Raw genomic sequence first — 8771 nt, 5'->3', positions numbered from 1 at the left:
AGTGCAAAATTACAATTACCCACAAAAATCAAACAAACACACCCCACTATATGGGACTCTCAATCAAAGGCAGATAGACAACACCTGCCTTCAACTGAGAGTCCCAACCCCAATTAACCAAACAAACATACACTCACTAAACTCCACATAGAAATACCTAACCTAGAACCTACCCCAACACTCACAACCCCACTATACCATAACCAAACATAACTGCCACGTCCTGACCAAATACAATACAAAAAAACCTAAGTATATGGTCAGGACGTGACACCTGTCTTAGGTCAGTTAGGATCACCACTTTATTTTAAGAATGTGAAATGTCAGAATAATAGTAGAGATAATTATTTATTTCAGCTTTTATTTCTTTAATCACATTCCCAGTGGGTCAGAAGTTTACATACACTCAATTAGTACTTGGTAGCATTGCCTTTAAATTGTTTAACTTGGGTCAAACGTTTCGGACAGCCTTCCACAAGCTTCCCACAATAAGTTGGGTGAATTTTGGCCCCTTCTTCTTGACAGAGCTGGTGTAACTGAAACAGGTTTGTAGGCCTCCTTGCTTGCACACACTTTTTCAGTTCTGCCCACACATTTGCTATGGGATTGAGGTCAGGGCTTTGTGATAGCCACTCCAATACCTTGACTTTGTTGTCCTTAAGCCATTTTGCCACAACTTTGGAAGTATGCTTGGGGTCATTGTCCATTTGGAAGACCCATTTGCGACCAAGCTTTAACTTCCTGACTGATGTCTTGAGATGTTGCTTCAATATATCCACATACATTTCCTCCCTCATGAAACCATCTATTTTGTGAAGTGCACCAGTCCCTCCTGCAGCAAAGCACCCCCACAACATGATGCTGCCACCCCCGTGCTTCACGGTTGGGATAGTGTTCTTCGGCTTGCAAGCATCCCCCTTTTTCCTCCAAACATAAGGATGGTCATTATGGCCATCAGACCAGAGGACATTTCTACAGAAACTACGATCTTTGTCCCCATATGCAGGTGCAAACTGTTATGTTTGTTCCTTATATAATGACAGGTTTAACTACTTTTAATGAACATATACTTCTGCTAGAATCAAATCAAAGTTTATTTGTCACGTGCGCCGAATACAACAGGTGTAGACCTTACAGTGAAATGCATGGCTAAACAAGGGGAAAACTCCTTGATTAGCCATGAAAGGCATTCTTCAACCACCTGCCCCGCCGCATAGCCTGCTGGGTAATGTAGTCTAAATGTTATTAACGCATAACAACACATCTTCCTTCCTTTAAAAGAAACCTACTTTTCTATGTAACCACACGTCACATCACATTTGTTTACTCAACCTGCGAAACACGCAATTTTTAATAACACACATTTCTTTCCTGCCAATTTTTTTTTTTTCCTTTGCTCTCATAATTTAAGAGGCAATAACATATTCTGATATATTTATAATTTTTTCAACTAAATATAGTCTGTCCAACAATTCTCTATTGTGGATCTATTTCTTTTCACATACACAAAACATTCAGTCCAGGTGCCCCTTTTAAATGTTTTTTTTTTTTGAGCAATTCTCAATAAGCCTTTCAGGGGCTCTGACAGTCCTTTTTGGTCGTTCTGCTGACGTGCTTCCTGAAACAGTTGGACAGCGTTCGTTGTCAGTCAAGGTGTTCTGACTGATTTGTCCATTTCTAAAGGCATTTGACGCTTCAGCAGTATCCTCCTGATCATCCTCAGTCCCTTGAGGGAATGGCTGAAGCCTTAGATCCACTCTGTTTTGTCTCAGTTGTGATCCATGCTCCGTTTGGATCTCATAGGATCGCGGTGCAACTTCTCTCTGCACACACCCTTGCTGCATCCAGGTTCCTGTAGTGATGTCTCGGAGTCGTACATAATCTCCAGGTTTCATTTCAGGTAAGTGTCTTGCACTTTTGTCGTGTCGCTGTTTTTATTTGGTTTCCTGTTTATGCTTCACGAGTTTGACCTTGTGAGCACCTCATGGATGGGTAGGTTGGTTCTGATGCGATGTCCCATCAACATTTGTGCAGGTGAAAGTCCATTCTGCAGCGGTGCGCTGCAGTAGATCATCAGATTTTTTAGGAAATCCTACTTTCCATCGTGTGGCTTTTTCATCTTTTTCATTTTTTTCATTTTCATCATTTGACAATTAACACCGAACTCTCTGCTAAGCCTTTGGACCTTGGGTAGCTGGGGCTGGAGGTGTTGTGTTAGAATCCCCAGTCGTTAGTGAACGATCGGAATTCGGAACTTGAGAACTGCGGGCCATTGTCCGAGTACAGTTCAGACGCAACCCCATGTCTTGCAAAGACTGATTTCACGTAGGTGATTACAGCTTTGCTGGAGGTAGTTGGCAGTGTTGCTACTTCAGGGTAGTTTGAGTAGTAGTCGGTAACAACAATGTGACTTTTGCCATTGCAGTCAAAAAGGTCAACTCCAACTTTGTGGTAGGGTCTGTTGGGTGCTGGAGGAGGCACTAGCGGCTCTGCTTGCTGCTTTGGCCTGTAGGTCAAACACAGTTCACATGAAGCAATGGTCTGGCTGATTTCCTGGCTCATTCTTGGCCAGTACATTACTTCTTGTGCTCGTTGTTTGCATTTTTTACTCACCCAAATGGCCCTCGTGTATTTTCTGTAGCATTTCTTTGCGTAGTGTCATGGGAATGACAGTCTTGTTGCCTTTGAACACTATGTCATCCACAACGGTGAGCTCTGCTCTGCACATCCAGTAATCCTGTATTCTCCTTGGACAGTTGTTTTTCTGTGCGGGCCATCACATCAGTGTTGTTTCTTTCAACTCTGTCATTGTTTGGTCAGCTGCGGTCTCTCTTTTGATCTGCTCCATTCTCTCAGAAACCACAGGAAGTGATGCTACGATCATGTCGACATAGGCCTGAATCTCAGTGTTTTTCTGTGTGTCGAAGCTCTCTTTCTTGTCGACTGCTCGAGAAAGAGTGTCGGCGGCGAACATGAACTTTCCCGGGGTATAGATCATCTTCACATCATACTTTTGCAGTCTGATCAACATTCTCTGGATTCTCATTGGACAATCATTCAGTGGCTTAGACATGATTGACACCAATGGTGTGTGGTCGGTTTCTACTTTGAAGTCTCATCCATAGACGTATTGGTGAAACCTTTCGCTTGCCAGTAGTTCTTTCTCTATTTGTGTATACCTTGTCTCTGCGCCTGTCAAGGCTCTGGACGCATAAGCGACAGGTTGCCATGTGTCGTCATGCTGTTGCAGAAGAACTGCTCCCAGGCCAAACTGTGACGTGTCTGCAGAAATCCTTGTGCTTTTCTCTGGATCATAGAACCTGAGCACTGGCTCTTCTGTGATTGTCTTTAGGTTTTTGAAGCAGTTTTCCTGTTCATGGGACCATTCCCATTCATTTTTCTGTTCCAGAAGACATCTGAATGGAGCGGACTGTGCTGACAGTTGAGGTATGAACTTTGCAAGGTAGGTGATCATGCCCATGAAGCATCTCACGTCGTCCTTGTTTTTCTGGGCGCTCCATGTTGTTGATGGCTGATGTTTTCCTCGGGTCTGGTTTGACTCCATCCTCTGAAAATACATCTCCCACGAAGGTAAGTGTTTTCACACCAAATTCGTATTTGTCCTTGTTTCGTTTTAGGTTGACTTTCCGTGTCAGGTCCAGCACTTGTCTCACTCTCGCGTCGTATTCTTCTTTTGTGGACCGCCAGACAATGATGTCATCCATCATGGTCTCCACTCCAGGAATGTGCTCGAAGATCATGTGAATTGTCTTGTGGTAGACCTCTAGCGCAGAGAGATTCCCATATTGTAGACGAAGAAATCTGTACCTGCCCACAGGTGTGTTGAATGTGCATAGCCTTGAGCTTGCATTGTCTAGCTTCATTTGCCAGAATCCTGATGAGGCATCAAGCTTACTGAACCACTTTGCTCCAGGAAACTGCGACATTATCTCTTCTCTGGTTGGCAACTTGAAATGCTCTCTCTTGATTGCTTTGTTGAGATCTCTCAGGTCTAGACATATCCTGAGATCGCCGTACTTTTTCACCACAACAACCAGTGAGCTTACCCAGTCTGTAGACTCATCTTTTCCATGCGTCCGAGTTCCTCCTTGAGCTTTTTCCTCAGAGCAAATGGAACTTTTCTGCATGCATGCACAACTGGAGACAGAACGTGTCTCCTTCCTGAGCGGTATGGCGGCTGCGTGGTCTCATGGTGTTTATACTTGCGTACTACTGAGGCACTGAGTTTGAAGGCAGGCCTTGAAATACATCCACAGGTACACCTCCAATTGACTCAAATTATGTCAATTAGCCTATCAGAAGCTTCTTAATAAGCCATGATATCATTTTCCAGGCTGTTTAAAGGCACAGTCAACTTAGTGTATGTAAACTTCTGACCAACTGAAATTGTGATACAGTGGATTATAAGTGAAATAATCTGTGTGTAAACAATTGCTGGAAAAATTACTTGTGTCATGCACAAAGTAGATGTCCTAATCGACTTGTCAAAACTATAGTTTGTTAACAAGAAATTTGTGGAGTGGACTCCAACCTAAGTGTATGAAAACCTCCGACTTCAACTGTATATTATTTTATATATTAGGTTATGATATATAAAAGTATATCTATCTGTACACATTTTGTATAGTATGCCTAAAATATTATTAATATTTTATATGCTTGATTCAGTAAACCATTTACCTTCACTGTCTATTTTCAAAGACTGTGTATTCAATGGCACTTACAGGCATTCAGAAAGACCAGCAGATCGAAATATTGTGTCACTAGCGCCAACTCAAAGCACAAATATATATTGCGATGACTATGAAATGACTATTAGATAACAAAGTAGACAGGCTATAATTTGGCCCAACTGGTGATTATCTTTGCGTTGATTCAGGTTTACTTGACGTATTTTGAGTGGGAAAAGATGCCCTATTTTCTGTGACATGATAATACTATTATTTTGAAATATATCCATAATTCAACTCAATCTACTTTGGTTTGACTCATTTGAGCTGAAAGGACAATGGACATTGTATACTGGGTTTCCAACCCTAAATGGCTTGCATAATAATGACAGTTATGGAATCCCTCAAGATTATTCTCTACAGTCAGAACTCCATGAGCTGAGTGTCCTGCAACAACTAATTAAAAAAGTAAATCTAAGTGTTAACACTTTTGAGAGGGGTACATCAATTGATATCTGATGTGGATAGAGTAATCTAAAGCTAAAGAGTAATCCAAATGAATACCACACCTTTATGAGTAGCTGATACTCCATTATGATTGTTATGTTTCCTAATGGGCCACCAGATTTGCTCACTGCATTACTTTTATATACACTCTCAAACCTAGCCTGAAGACCCGATATTGAATTGCATTGAATTCTACATTGGGCATAAATTAGCATTTGGAGAAGGAAAGATTCCACTCACAACCTCTACAAGCCAGAATGTTAAATAAAATGAGATTTGAATTGACTTTACACAAACAACAGGTAAAGTAAGTTAAAATATAGTTGTTTTTATCATTCTGGCTTGTAAAGTTATTGAGAGGAATCTTCTCTAATCATAACACTCATTTATACCCGACGTTGAATCCATTGGAATTTCAAACTATACAGCCAACAGCTCTATGTGTGTCCTACAGATGTAGGATATTAATTTGATTAATCTTTTGCTGCTGACAATTTTCCTGCACAGCAGGAAATGCACATTTGTAGTATATTTTCAAGGTTTAAAAAGGCTTCAAAGGTTAGTAATTTCCCTTTAATATGTCAGACTTGATTTGCACTAACGAAAAATGTAGCAACTCCTACAGAAATTGTCAATTTGTTATAATCCACATAATTAACATTTCCTGTTGATGCAGATGATTTTCCTAGAAAACTGGCTCAAATTAAGATCCTACATCTGCTAGTACTCTAGGCTACCTCAAAAATCCTCTGATTCCCAAGATGAAAGCTATAGAAGTCCATGTTACAGTCATTGCCTTAAATGATCCACTTGAGTAAGGTGTATATTTTTGCTTGCAGGTATGAGCACCACCCCAACAAATAAAATTGAATACCAGATGGGCATAAAGATCACCAATCGGGTCTTCAATGACTCCCTATTGAATCCCAATTCCGAGGACTACAAGAAAATGTATGACGAGGTCAGCCAACTGGTAAGATTGAGAACCATGCATTGATTTAAACAACACCACTATATAAACTATACCACAGCACGGGCCTATGTGCCGTTCTGGCTTGGAAAAGGCTTACTTACTTACTTACAATATTATCACAGCAGGAATTGTCTCTAAAAGTGATGGTCTCATGAAAATTGTGACATAATTTAGTATTTTTCAGCTTGCTAATGTCTACAAGTGTCCTGCATGCGCAACAGCAGACACTTATGAGGGCGTTGCAACAATGACTTTCAGGTACAGTAAGCTTGACTAAGTCACCTGGATCCTTTAGATCAGCTTTTGAGAGGATGTGTAACTAAAGTATAAACTCACTGCATTTATATCTGTCCTTGACAGACCGAAACATGAAATTATGAATTGGAATGACTTGCCTCGTCTAAACTATGTAAGCTTGTCAAAGTTATAGCTTCAATGTCGAAAGAACCTTAAGGTTAAGTTTTGGTGGGTTGGGGTAGTGTTTTAAACAGCCATATCAAACTTTGAAACAAAATAAAAACATGAAAATGGCTGTGATCTTCTGGTTTACAAGACGTGTTTAATGCCCACCTCCACCTGGTCAAGGTTGGGTGGGGATATGTTATTATACTGTATCATCTTTAACATTCTTCATTTTCTGAATCTTATCTTTTACAGTAATGGATCAGTGATAGCAAACACTATCCTAGTTTTCAACACAAACGGTATCAATGGATTAGTGGTCAAGTGGGAATTCCTGAAAAATATCAAAGCCAATAATTCTGCCTCTCTCCAGATAGATAGAAATTATATTGAATGTAAGACATACAAATATACTAATTGCATATTTCCATAATGTAATATTGATTCATTACTCTGATGATTTTTTTTTAACCTGAGGGATTTCCCCCTTTCTCTTTTCAGCAGAAACAGTTCTGTTTCCAACCTCAACCATATCCACCCCCACCACACCTACTACAACAATAACTCACATGACTGCAACCACTACTAACCCACCAAAAACCACACCATTGGCTACAAATACAACTATGAAAATTCCAACAACTTCCACCCTATTGGCTCCAAATACAACTATGAAAATTCCTACAACTTCCACCTCATTGGCTCCAAATATAACTGCGACAATTCCAACCACAACCACCCTGTTGGTTACAAATACAACTATGAAAATTCCAACAACTTCAATCCCATTGGCTCTAACTACAACTATGAACATTCCTACAAATTCCACTCCATTGGCTCTAACTACTTCTACGAAAATTCCTACAACTTCCACCTCATTGGCTCCAAATATAACTTTGACAATTCCAACAACAAACACCCTGTTGGCTACAAACACAACTATGAACATTTCAACAACTTCCACCCTATTGACTCCAAATACAACTATGAAAATTCCTACAACTTCCACCTCATTGGCTCCAAATATAACTGCGCCAATTCCAACCACAACCACCCTGTTGGTTACAAATACAACTATGAAATTTCCAACAACTTCCATCCCGTTGGCTCCAAATACAACTATGAAAATTCCTACAACTTCCACCTCATTGGCTCCAAATATAACTGCGCCAATTCCAACCATAACCACCCTGTTGGTTACAAATACGACTATGAAAATTCCAACAACTTCCATCCCGTTGGCTCCAAATACAACTATGAAAATTCCTACAACTTCCACCTCATTGGCTCCAAATATAACTGTGCCAATTCCAACCATAACCACCCTGTTGGTTACAAATACAACTATGAAAATTCCAACAACTTCCATCCCGTTGGCTCCAAATACAACTATGAAAATTCCTACAACTTCCACCTCATTGGCTCCAAATATAACTGTGCCAATTCCAACCATAACCACCCTGTTGGTTACAAATACAACTATGAAAATTCCAACAACTTTCACCCCATTGGCTTCAACTACAACAAAGAAATTTCCAACAACTTCCGCCCCATTGCCTCCATCTACAACTACGAAAATTCCAACAAATTCCACCCAGTTGGCTTCAACTATAACTACGAAAGATACCTCTTTTGACAAAACTTCAATTGGCGTTGTAACCTTATCTTCCACTATAGGCAGTGGAAAGAGAAACAATAGTGTACTCAGAACATCCAGTCCTACACATATGTCATCTTCAATGACAATTAGTGGTTCAGGACGAAACTACAAGACCAATACAACTCATCCACCCACCACAAGTCATGGTGCCAGTCCTTCACCTGGGACGGTGGACCCAGAAAAAAACAGTAAGAGACCAACCATTTCCCCACCTGGCAAATTAACCAAACATCCCTTGAAGCCGTCCACCAGGCCTCAGTCAAGCACCACAACAAAATCTAGCACAACTGCCAACACAGCATCTGGGGATAATGGTGGTGGGTTCAGTGACTGGGTGCCGGGATGGGCCATTGCTCTGTTGGTGTTAGCCGCTGTCATCCTGCTGCTCCTCATTATCATCTTCATCATGATGGTGAGTAACCTGCATGGTAATTTGTGTCCATTCTAAAAATATATATTTTGTGACACTTGAACGGCAACAGTTTTCCTCACTGTCTGATAGCTTTCTTATATGTTGCTCTCTCAACAGGTGGTGCGC

This window comes from Salmo salar, chromosome 27, assembly GCF_965601325.2.
Source record: "Salmo salar chromosome 27, fSalSal1, whole genome shotgun sequence".
Taxonomy (NCBI): domain Eukaryota; kingdom Metazoa; phylum Chordata; class Actinopteri; order Salmoniformes; family Salmonidae; genus Salmo; species Salmo salar.
Note: the sequence above shows the minus strand (reverse complement) of the source record.